A 10,338-nucleotide genomic window follows, 5' to 3' on the forward strand; every position below is an offset into this window, starting at 1 on the left:
TCTCCCTCCTAAAGCTAGCTGTCCATAAAAAGTTCAAGATGGATGCCTTGGGTAATTGCATGGAATTTCTAATAAGTGTCAAGTATTTAGGATTAAAAATAAAATCTCCTGACTTCAGCAGAATAACCCAAAAACTCTCATTAGTTACTCCACATTATTTAAATATATATTTTTCCTTCAATGTTTTAGGTGATGAAGAAGATTAAGAATGATTCCATAACGGTCAGTACAGTATTTCACATTCACTGACCTTTTGTGTAATTTGATATGCTCCTTCAAGAAGTCAGCTACGGCATGTTAGAGGAAAGCTTGATTTATAAACATTGCTCGTGGGTGTGTGGGGAGGGAGTGGAGGGGAGTGTGTGGTTTGTTCCCATCCTGAGTTTTTATCTTTAGAACCAGTTTACACCTGTGAGGAGTTCATTAATGTATTCTTACTCTTCTAAATAACTACCATATTTTCTCTATTAATGCTCAGTTCCCCAGAAGAACTCGGCAGAGTTGAGACAGGAGGTCTTAGGTCTGGGTTGACTGGAGGGGTGTGGACCAGAGGAGACTCAAGTCATCGGTGAAGGGGAGACAAGGATGACTGGGAAGACAGAGCATCAGATCTGGAGGGAAGTTCTCAACAAGGACAGAGTCCATTTCTGGGGTGCCTAGAACATAGTGTGGGAATTGGGTAGACAGATAAGACCCCCAAATTACCAGATTGGGTCAGACTTTCAGTGATTGGTTCATGTTATATGCCCCCAAATCTAATTAATTATTCCTTTAACTAGTGAATTGTTCCTTTGGTGACAAATGCTTAGTTGTCCTCTCTGAAGCACTTTTCTCAAGTGTCAATAATGTTTCTCCCAAATAACCCTAAATTCCAAGTCAGCTGCCATTTGCACATTCTCACAATATTTACAAAGTATTCCAGATCCATTGCCTCTAATTCCCACAGCAACTCTGTGAGTTCCGTGTCATCATGTGTGCAAACCGTAAAGTGGAAATGTACAGGTAGTGACTTGCCCAATTAGATTAAAATTGCGTTCTAAATATCACATCTAGGCACATCATAAAGAAACTACAGAACCAAAGAGATTTTTAAAAATAAGCCTAATATTTACCAGACAGAGGAGACTGATTACCTTCCAAACAATGACTGCTAGCATGACAGTAAGTTTTTCTGTGGCCACACAATGAAATAATGACTTAAAAGTGCTGAAGCGAGGGGGGAAAAGTGAATCTAGAATCTTATACCCAGCTAAACCATCTTTCAAGAATGAGTGTGAAATCAAGACTTTTCAGCCATTCTATTCTAAGAAAGTTTACCATCTGGAGACCCACTGAAAATCCACAGAGGTATGGGACACAAGAAACGATGGTGAGCACACAAGTGGGAAATTTAGTTAATTTACTTTTCAGAAACCTACATTATATAAAAAGTAAAATAAAATCTCTACATAATAAAAAGCAACTTAAAAATGGGGAGAAGTCCAACAAGGAGAAGTCCAATGAGGGTCTCACTATGCTGCCCAGGCTGGAGCACAGTGGTGTGATCTTGGCTCACTACAAACTCTGCCTCCCAGGTTCAAGCAATTCCCCTGCCTCAGCCTCCCGAGTACCTGGGCTTACAAGTGTGCACCACCACACCTGGTTACATTTTGTATTTTTAGTAGAGATAGGGTTTCACCATGTTGGCCAGGCTGGTCTAGAAGTCCTGACCTCAAGTGATCCTCCTGCCTTGGCCTCCCAAAGTACTGGGATTACAAGCATGAGCCTTCATGCCTGACCAACGAGTTTTTTAAGTATGCTAAATCCTTGTCTTATTCAGGAGGAGAACAATACTGAATTAACTTTAAATTCTGTTTGAAAAATATTATTTCATATGTAGGTTGACATAGGAAGTTTTGGTTCTATCAACTTTTTTTTTTTTTTTTTTTTTTTTTTTTTTACTTAAAATAAGTGCTTGAAAATATGGCTAAGTGTTAGATTATCATCTGGGTAATAGGAACACTCTGTAGTTTTCTGTATGTTTTACATAATTATAAAAATTAAAGTCTGGCTGGGCACAGTAGCTCTTGCCTATAATCCTAGCACTTTGGGAGGCCCAGGTGGGAAGATTGCTTGAGCCCAGGAGTTTAAGACCAGCCTGGGCAAGATAGTGAGGCCTCCATCTCTATAAAAAAATTTTTAAAAATTACCCAGGTGTGGTGACGCATGCCTGTAGTCTCAGCTACCGGGAGGCTGAGGCAGGCGGATGGCTTTTGCCTAGGAGTTGGAGGCTGCAGTGAGCTATGATTGTACTCCAGCCTGAGGGACAGAGAGAGACTCCGTCTCTTAAAAAAACAAAAAACAAACTAACAAACAAACAAAAAACCCAAAGAACATTAAAGTCTCCTTTTCTACTTGCAATCTACTACAAAAACAGTTAAAGTAGATACTCTTTCAGGAAGGAGTCCCACTTCAGAATTTTAAGTAGACAGTCCAGTATGTACCCCCAAAGTTTAAATATAAGCATGCTTCCCATTCAAAGTTCACGAAACTGAAAAATTAGAAGTAAGCTTCTCATAAGGCAGGGACTTGATCTACTTTCTATCTGTATCCCTGAAGAGCTAGCACAGAGCTTAATATGAAGTCCTCGATTAAGAAATGTTGAAAGAATAAGTGAATAGATATGCCAAATACCAAGTCGCAGGGAAATGTGTAATACATTTTAGAAAACTTTTCACCAAAAATGTTTGAAATTTATATTTGGATCCAGCTATGCCAGAATAAAGCAACTTCACCGAATTTCCCTTCCTTGTTAATTTTTCATTTTCTTTAATGTGTTGCTCAGACTTCAAGGTTGATCAGATATTTATTGGAGGCCTAATATTTTTTGTCTTCCTCATGTGGGTGCTCCCTCCTCCATCTCTCCTGAGTTCCCCTCCCTAGTTCCAGCTGCCCTCCGTACAACCTACACCCAACTGTATTTCCTCTGCTTTGTTGCCCAGTGCTGCTGCTTCTCCTATCGTTGATGAGTAATAATACAAGTAAGATTGAATAATCCTATCAAACACTCCCCATATGCTGGTTATTCCTCATATCATCTCATTTAATCCTCAAACAATCTTGTGAGGTGGATATTAGTGTTATCCCCATTTTACAGATGTAGAGACTAAGACAGGAGATTTAAAAACTTGCTCAAGGCCAGAGAGAGAGAGTAGGTGAATCTGATCTCAGAATGTAAGCTCCTGATCAGTACAGCAACCTGCATCCCTGCAGGAGCTGGCGGAGGAGGAGGAGGAGGAGGAGGAGGAGGAGGAGGCAGATGATTCCTAGCCACAATAGCATTGGCAACACTGGGGAGCTGCTCTTTCCCCACTTCTAACCAGGCACCAGATCCCGTCTGTTTTCTGTGATGGTTAATATTGAGTGTCAACTTGATTGGATTGAAGGATACAAAGTATTGTTCCTGGGTGTGTCTGTGAGGGTGTTGCCAAAGGAGATTAACATTTGAGTCAGTGGACTGGGAGAGGCAAACCCACCCTCAATCTGGGTGCCCGCCCATCTAGTCAGCTGCCAACATGGCTAGGATAAAAGCAGGCAGAGAAATGTGGAAGGACTAGACTGGTTAAGTCTTCTGGCCTCCATCTTTCTCCCATGCTGGGTGCTGCCTGCCGTCGAGCACTGGACTCCAAGTTCTTCAGCTTTGGGACTCTTGGCCCTTCGACAGACTGAAGGCTGCACTGTCGGCTTCCCTACTTTTGAGGTTTTGGAGCTCGGACTGGCTTCCTTGCTCCTCAGCTTGCAGATGGCCTAATGTGGGACCTCACTTTGTGATGAGTCAGTACTCCTTAATAAACTCCCCTTTCTATATACCTCTATCCTATTAGTTCTGTCCTCTAGAGAACCCTGACTAATACAGTCTCCTAATAAGAGCTAACATTTTGACAGTCTTTGCCAAGAACTACTTTGAAGGCTTTCAACAACCGTATGAGGTGGAGTACCACTGGTACCCTCCCAGCATGTGGAGAAACCGAGGCACTGAAGCGGTGAGTAATTTGCCCAAAGCCATAGGATGGTGAACAGTAAAGCCAGGACTCAACCGCAGGAAGCCCGGCTGTGGAGTCACGTTCTTCATCACTATTCTGGACAACCTCTGAGCAAAACCCGCTTCGGCGCCCTCCACACTGACCCTGTGCTGTGCGGGCTCTTAACGTCTCTAAACCGACCTATTACAACAACTTCCTATGTGCAGATTCTTCCTACCACTTTCTCCCGAATTTTCCCTCCATTCTGCCACCAGAGAGTCTTTGAGAAACACACCTCTGATCATGCCCTTTTTCTGCTGGAGGAAACCTGAGATGGTTCCTCAGCACCTGCAGAACTGAGTGCAAGCTCCTTAGCATAGCATTCCAGGTTTCTCGCAGGCCAGCTCCAACCTCCATGGCCTTGTTTCCCAGGACTCTGCCACACCATTGCCCTGTCACAGGGAACCTTGCAGCGTTTCTGGAATCTGCCCCATCCTTTCCCATTCTCTGTGTCTCTGCACACACTGTTGCTTTGCTTGGAATGTGCTTCCTTGTCTTTGGTGAGGGAACTTCTCTTCCACTCCCTGTCCAGCCCTCTAGCCCTCCTCTGTGCCTCCCACCAGTGACCACAGTAATCACTGAGGTCGTTTACTTGGAGTCGCATCTCATCAGAACTGCCCTGGATGCAGAAAGGTCAAGGGCTCCCAGAAGTTGTTCCCCCAGGATTCACACATCCAACCCAGTGTGGTTGCTGTCTGTCCTCACTCAGGTGGCTGTGGAGGTGAAGCCAGGTGACCTACTGGTCTGCCGTGCAGGAGGGCAGATGAGGTTCAGGACGGTCGGGACTGAGCACCCCACACTGAGTTTCAAGTGCACACTGCTAGACAATCAGTGAATGGTGCACAGGTAACTTGAAAAATGAGGTATCCTGCCCATTAAGATGCTTGATGAGCATTTGAGGGAAATCCCTGCCCAACCCAAGGTGCCAGCTGGGGTGCAGGTGAGCAGGGAAGAATGAAGGACATAGTTATGCAGAGGATGGCATACCCCACCAGCAATGCCTGAGGAGACTGTGGAGAAGAGAGAACAGAACTAAGCTCCTCAGAGACTGCAAAGAGGTTTTCTGCTCATCCAATTTTAAATACTGACCTTCAGCTCAACCTTGTGGGGCAGGCAGGGTGGACTTGACTACCCCATTTTACAGAGGGAAAAACTGAGACCCAGAGAAGTTACATGACTGGGAAAGTGATGTGAATGAGTGGAAGAATTAAGACTGAAATGTAAGATTTTTTGGTTCTAGGTCACAGCTTCTCCATGCTGTGGTTTGAATGTTTGTGTTCCTCCAAAATTTGTGTTGAAACCTGATCACCAATGTGGTGGTATTGGAAAGGGAAGCCTGTCTCTTATTAATAGGATTCATGCTCTTATAAAAGAGGCTTCAGAGAGCTTTCATCCCTTCTGCTTTGTGAAGACACAGCAACAAGGCCACATCTTTCATCTTGCAAGGAGACAGCAGCCCTCACAGACATCTGCTGGTGCCTTGATTTTGGACTTCCCAGCCTCTAGAACTGTGAAAAGTAAAACCCTATTGTTGATAAAGTAGCTGGTCTAAGTTATTTTCTTATAGCAGCAGGAACAGACTAAGACACCTGTCTACCCTAGGGCACCACTAGCCCACGAGGCGCTTTGTGCAAATTTGAAAAGGGCCCCCTCCCTCCCCTAGCAGAAGCAGGAGACACCCACTGAACCTGGCTTGGTGGGCAAAGCACTGGCTGGATCAAGGGCCCCCTTACCCTCCGGGACACACCCAACACAATCTAGGGGTGGCATTCTGCCCCCTCCCCACCCTCAACTTCACTCCTAGATCCCATCCCTCTTCTCCCATTGAGGACACCACCTCACCTTGGGACTCTCTCCAGTGAGGAACTCTGGTGCCTGTAGCTGTTAGGCTGGACAATCAGAGACAGGAAGTCTGTGGTTGGGGGGCCATGCTTCCCGGGGGTGGTTCACTGGATGTGTGAACAAGATTCATGACCAGGGTCCTGCCTGAAGCCAACCCCCACCCCCAAACCCTGTCCTCACGAAACCCCCAGTTTATTTAATGTCTCCCCTGTCACCAATGTCTTTCTGGCAGCAAAGGACATCTGGTGATGCAGTGCTTCACACGGTGTGCGTGCTCCATAAATATTGAATGATGACAGGATATTTTTTTCAAAAAGATGAAGGTTCCACCTCTCAGGACTCTCTTTCACTGTACATCTTTGCCAAGGGCGGGTTAAGACAGTCCATCTTTTAGCAAGAATCAGGGTTTGGAGATTAGTGAAGTGAGAATTGGTCAGGTTTAATGGCACAGATAATATTTTATTTTTATTTCAATTTTAATACACTATCAACACGCAATGAAGTAAGATATACGGCAACACTTGAGGAAGGAACTGCCCTCCAACTTATCTTCAGTTACCAATTTGGGACCAGTTTCTGAAGTTATTTTTCTGCCAGTCTTGAGAATCTCAGAAAATTTTGGCTTCATCACAATGATATATTAGGAAGGGTAAAGGTCACCTTAAACTTTGCACAAGAAATCAGAGTAGTGTTTGACCATGACACTTGGAATTTTTTTCCGCAAAGATATAAAGAAGCCAGAAAAAAAGGAAAACTTCTTTCCTCTGATCAATGAACTTTCTTCATTCTCTGGCAACATCAAATATATTTATTTTGACCCCAGATGCCATTCGATGTACAAATTGGCTTAGTAAGCTGGGAATACTGATCTAGCTATAAAGAACTTGAGGACTGTAATTCTTTATTTATGCTTGTGGTTCCAGTTAGACTGGGCATCCTTTGGGTCAAGGATCACATCTGATTCATCTTAGAGTTTCTAACACCCAGCACACTGTCTGGCACAGAGAAGGCACCCATTATAGGTTTGATGAATAACAATAATGATAATGATAGTTAAGTTGCGGTGAGTTTTTTTTTTTTTTTTTTTTTGAGACGGAGTCTTGCTCTGTCACCCAGGCTGGAGTGCAGTGGCCGGATCTCAGCTCAAAGTTGCAGTGAGTTTTTACAATGGGCCAGATGCTTTTCGAGTATTTTACATGCAGCATTTTATATTTACTACTCCATATAACCCTATGGGTGATGTAATGAGTTGACTTGTGCTCCTCTCCAAATTCACATATTGAAGTCCTAACCCGAGTACTTCCAAATGTGACCTTATTTGGAAATAGGGTTTTTGCAGATGGAATTTGTTAAGATGAAGTCATGCTGAGATAGGGTGGGCTTCTAATCCAATATGACTGGTGTCCTTATAAATGGGGGAAATTTGGGCACAAATACTTGCGAATCCAAAATATCTGAGACAGGTCTCAGTCAATTTAGAAAGTTTATTTTGCCAAGGTTAAGGACTCACCCATGACACAGCCTCAGGAGGTCCTGACATGTGCCCAGTTTGCTTTTATGGGTACAGTTTGCTTTTATACATTTTAGGAAGACATAATATGTTAATCAAAATGTAAGACTGACATTGGTTCGATCTGGATGGGTGGGATAACTCGAGGTCGCGGGGGTTTCCAGGTCAGAGGTAGATTTAAACATTTTCTGATTGGCAATTGGCTGAAAGAGTTATTGTCAGTAGAAAAGAAAGTCTGGGTTATGATAAGGGGTTGTGGAGACCTAGTTTTATCATGCAGATGAAGCCTCCAAGTGGCAGGCTTTAGAGAGAATAGACTAAATGTTTCTTATCAGACTTAAGGTCTATGTTGATGTTCCACTGTGGCCTGAACTAGATTTTCAGGGAATGCCTTTGGCCGAGAGAAGGGGTCCAGTCAGATGGTTGGGAGCCTTAGAATTTCACTGTTGGTTTACATACTCATCCAGGGAGAAAGCCATGTGAAGTTGAAGGCAGAGACTGGGGTGACGCAGCAGAAGCCAAGGAATGCCAAGGGTTACCAGCAATCCACTGAAAGCCAAGGGAGAGGCATGGAACATATTTTTCCCTCACAATGTTCAGAAGGAACAAACCCTATCAACACCTGGATTTTGGACTTCTAGACTCCAGAACTAAGTTTTCGGAAGGAAGAAATGTTTGAAATGGTGGATGAAAAAAATATTTAAGCAGCTGCATAGAAAGCTGTGTAGAAGGTGTACAATGAGGAGAAATAGGAGAATTCAAATGATTCCCTATCTTTCTAGAAATATTCTCCCCTCTTTAAAATGCCTGGCTATAGTGGATGCTGGGCTGCACCGTCTAGATTCCCTCTCTCAGCGGAGAAGCCAGCATTCTCCCAGCTGACGAGCCCCTCTCCAGGAATTGCCCTCAGTGCGGGGAGTCACCCCACCCAACATCTTGCCCCACTGGTGGCTGCTGGGTGTGAAGGCCCAGCCCTCTTGCCTCAGGAAGTGACAACTTCAGAGTTGATCATCTCAGCTGCAGAGCTCTGGTGGCATTTGCTGGCTGGGGCCTCTGCTGCAATTTAACTTTCCTATCTGTCACTCCTGCTTCCTTCCCTCCCTTAAAAGTGTTGCTCCCCAAGAAATAGCCTACACACAAGTTCATCTGCATTTTAGGAAACCTCATCTAAATGACTAGATGAAAGTGATCAATTAAGGACTATAAACAGCTCACAGTGTAACAGTAAGTGGACAAAACTGGAATAATAAAACCAAATATATGGTATTGTTCCAGTCTCACCAGTGCACCACAACATAGCAGTCTCTCCTTGTGGGGTATCACCTGGAGTTCTTTGTCTCACATCCAAGAGAACTAAGGAGTATGGACACAAACGGTAGTTGGAGTGAAAGTTTCATAAGCGAAAGAAGAAAGCTGTCTGCATGAAGAGGGGGCCCGGAAGAGGGTCGCCATTTTTATAGTTGAATGTAAAGGCTTTTATAAAACAACCAATGAGGGCTAGGCATCTTATTTGCATAAGGCGTGAATTTCTGGTAGCTCCAGCCTGTCCTGCTAGTGCGCATGCAGGCCCTTAGCTTGAGTTACTCCATATTGTTTTGTTCCCCTTACTGAGTGTGTGTCAAGGGATGAAATTTTCCATGTGGGCACATCTGGGCAAGTCACTTGTGTCACCTTTCTTATCTGTGTGGCTATTGGCATGTCTTAGGCAAGCCCCCCTATGCAGGCTTCCTTATCTGTGCTTGCAGGCTGTTCTTTTGTTTGAAAGAATTCAACCAAAGACCCACCCTAACAGCCTGCCTGACTGGTTTCTTCCTTTCTCCTCTCTCACTATACCAATTTTATATATAAAAAAGATGCCATAGTGATTAAGAGCTTAAGTTCCAGAGACAGACCTGAATTCAGCTCAAATACAATCTTCAATAATTACTACCATCTGACTTTGAAGAAAGTATATAACTTCTTTGAACGTCAGTTTTTTCATCTGTAGAATGAACTTGCGGCTTCCTATGAAAAGTATTTTAGACCTAAAAAAATTGCTCTCCTTAAAAACATATTGAAAAAGCTTTGCAAAAAGGTAATATAAGTGATCTTCGTGATGTTGGAGCTATTCAGTATCTGAACTGTGTCAGAACCTACACAGGTGATAAAGTTGCATAAAACTTAAAACACACATACAAATGAATACAAGTAAAATGTGAAGATGGTGGATGGTATCAACATCAATTCCTGGCTGTGATGTTATACTATAGCTTTGTAAAATGTAACCAAATGAGGACGGTAATAATGCCTACCTCTTGGGTTGCTACATTAAGAGTAAATGACATGGCACACATAAAACATTTAGCACAGTATTATCTCTTTCAGAAAAAAGACTGGGAAGAAATCTGCTACAATGCTAATGCTCAATGTCTCTGAGTATTAGGGTTATGGAAGACTTTTATTTTTAAAAAATTGTATTTCCTAAAATTTTGATTATTAAACATATTATTATGTTATGTTATGTCAAAGAATACGTTCTATATTATTTGATTATTAAATATATTATAAAGGACATCTAAGATTGCCTTTGCAGAATCTATGCTTCCATCTTAGCTGTGCCTGGTTTCCTTTTGGGAGTCCATGTTTTCCAATGTTTTCCAGAGATATTGGTTCCATGTTCCTTACAACCACTATCACTATGAGGGTAGAGTTTATACCTGAGACAGACCCAATTAGCTTGTTTCATTCCTGGTAGCCCCAGAGATTATTTCAGGGGTAGACACATGACTTAAACCATTCCAATCAGAGTGAATCTCTGGACTCTTGCTTGGAATGCTGGGACAAAAGAGAACTTCTCACTTGCTATGAATGAGGAAGCACTTATCTTAGGAGCTATTGATAGTTATCTTGTGACCCTATAATGAGCCTGCCTTAGGATGAAACTGA

The sequence above is a fragment of the Macaca thibetana genome, chromosome 1 (assembly GCF_024542745.1).
Source record: "Macaca thibetana thibetana isolate TM-01 chromosome 1, ASM2454274v1, whole genome shotgun sequence".
NCBI classification, from domain to species: domain Eukaryota; kingdom Metazoa; phylum Chordata; class Mammalia; order Primates; family Cercopithecidae; genus Macaca; species Macaca thibetana.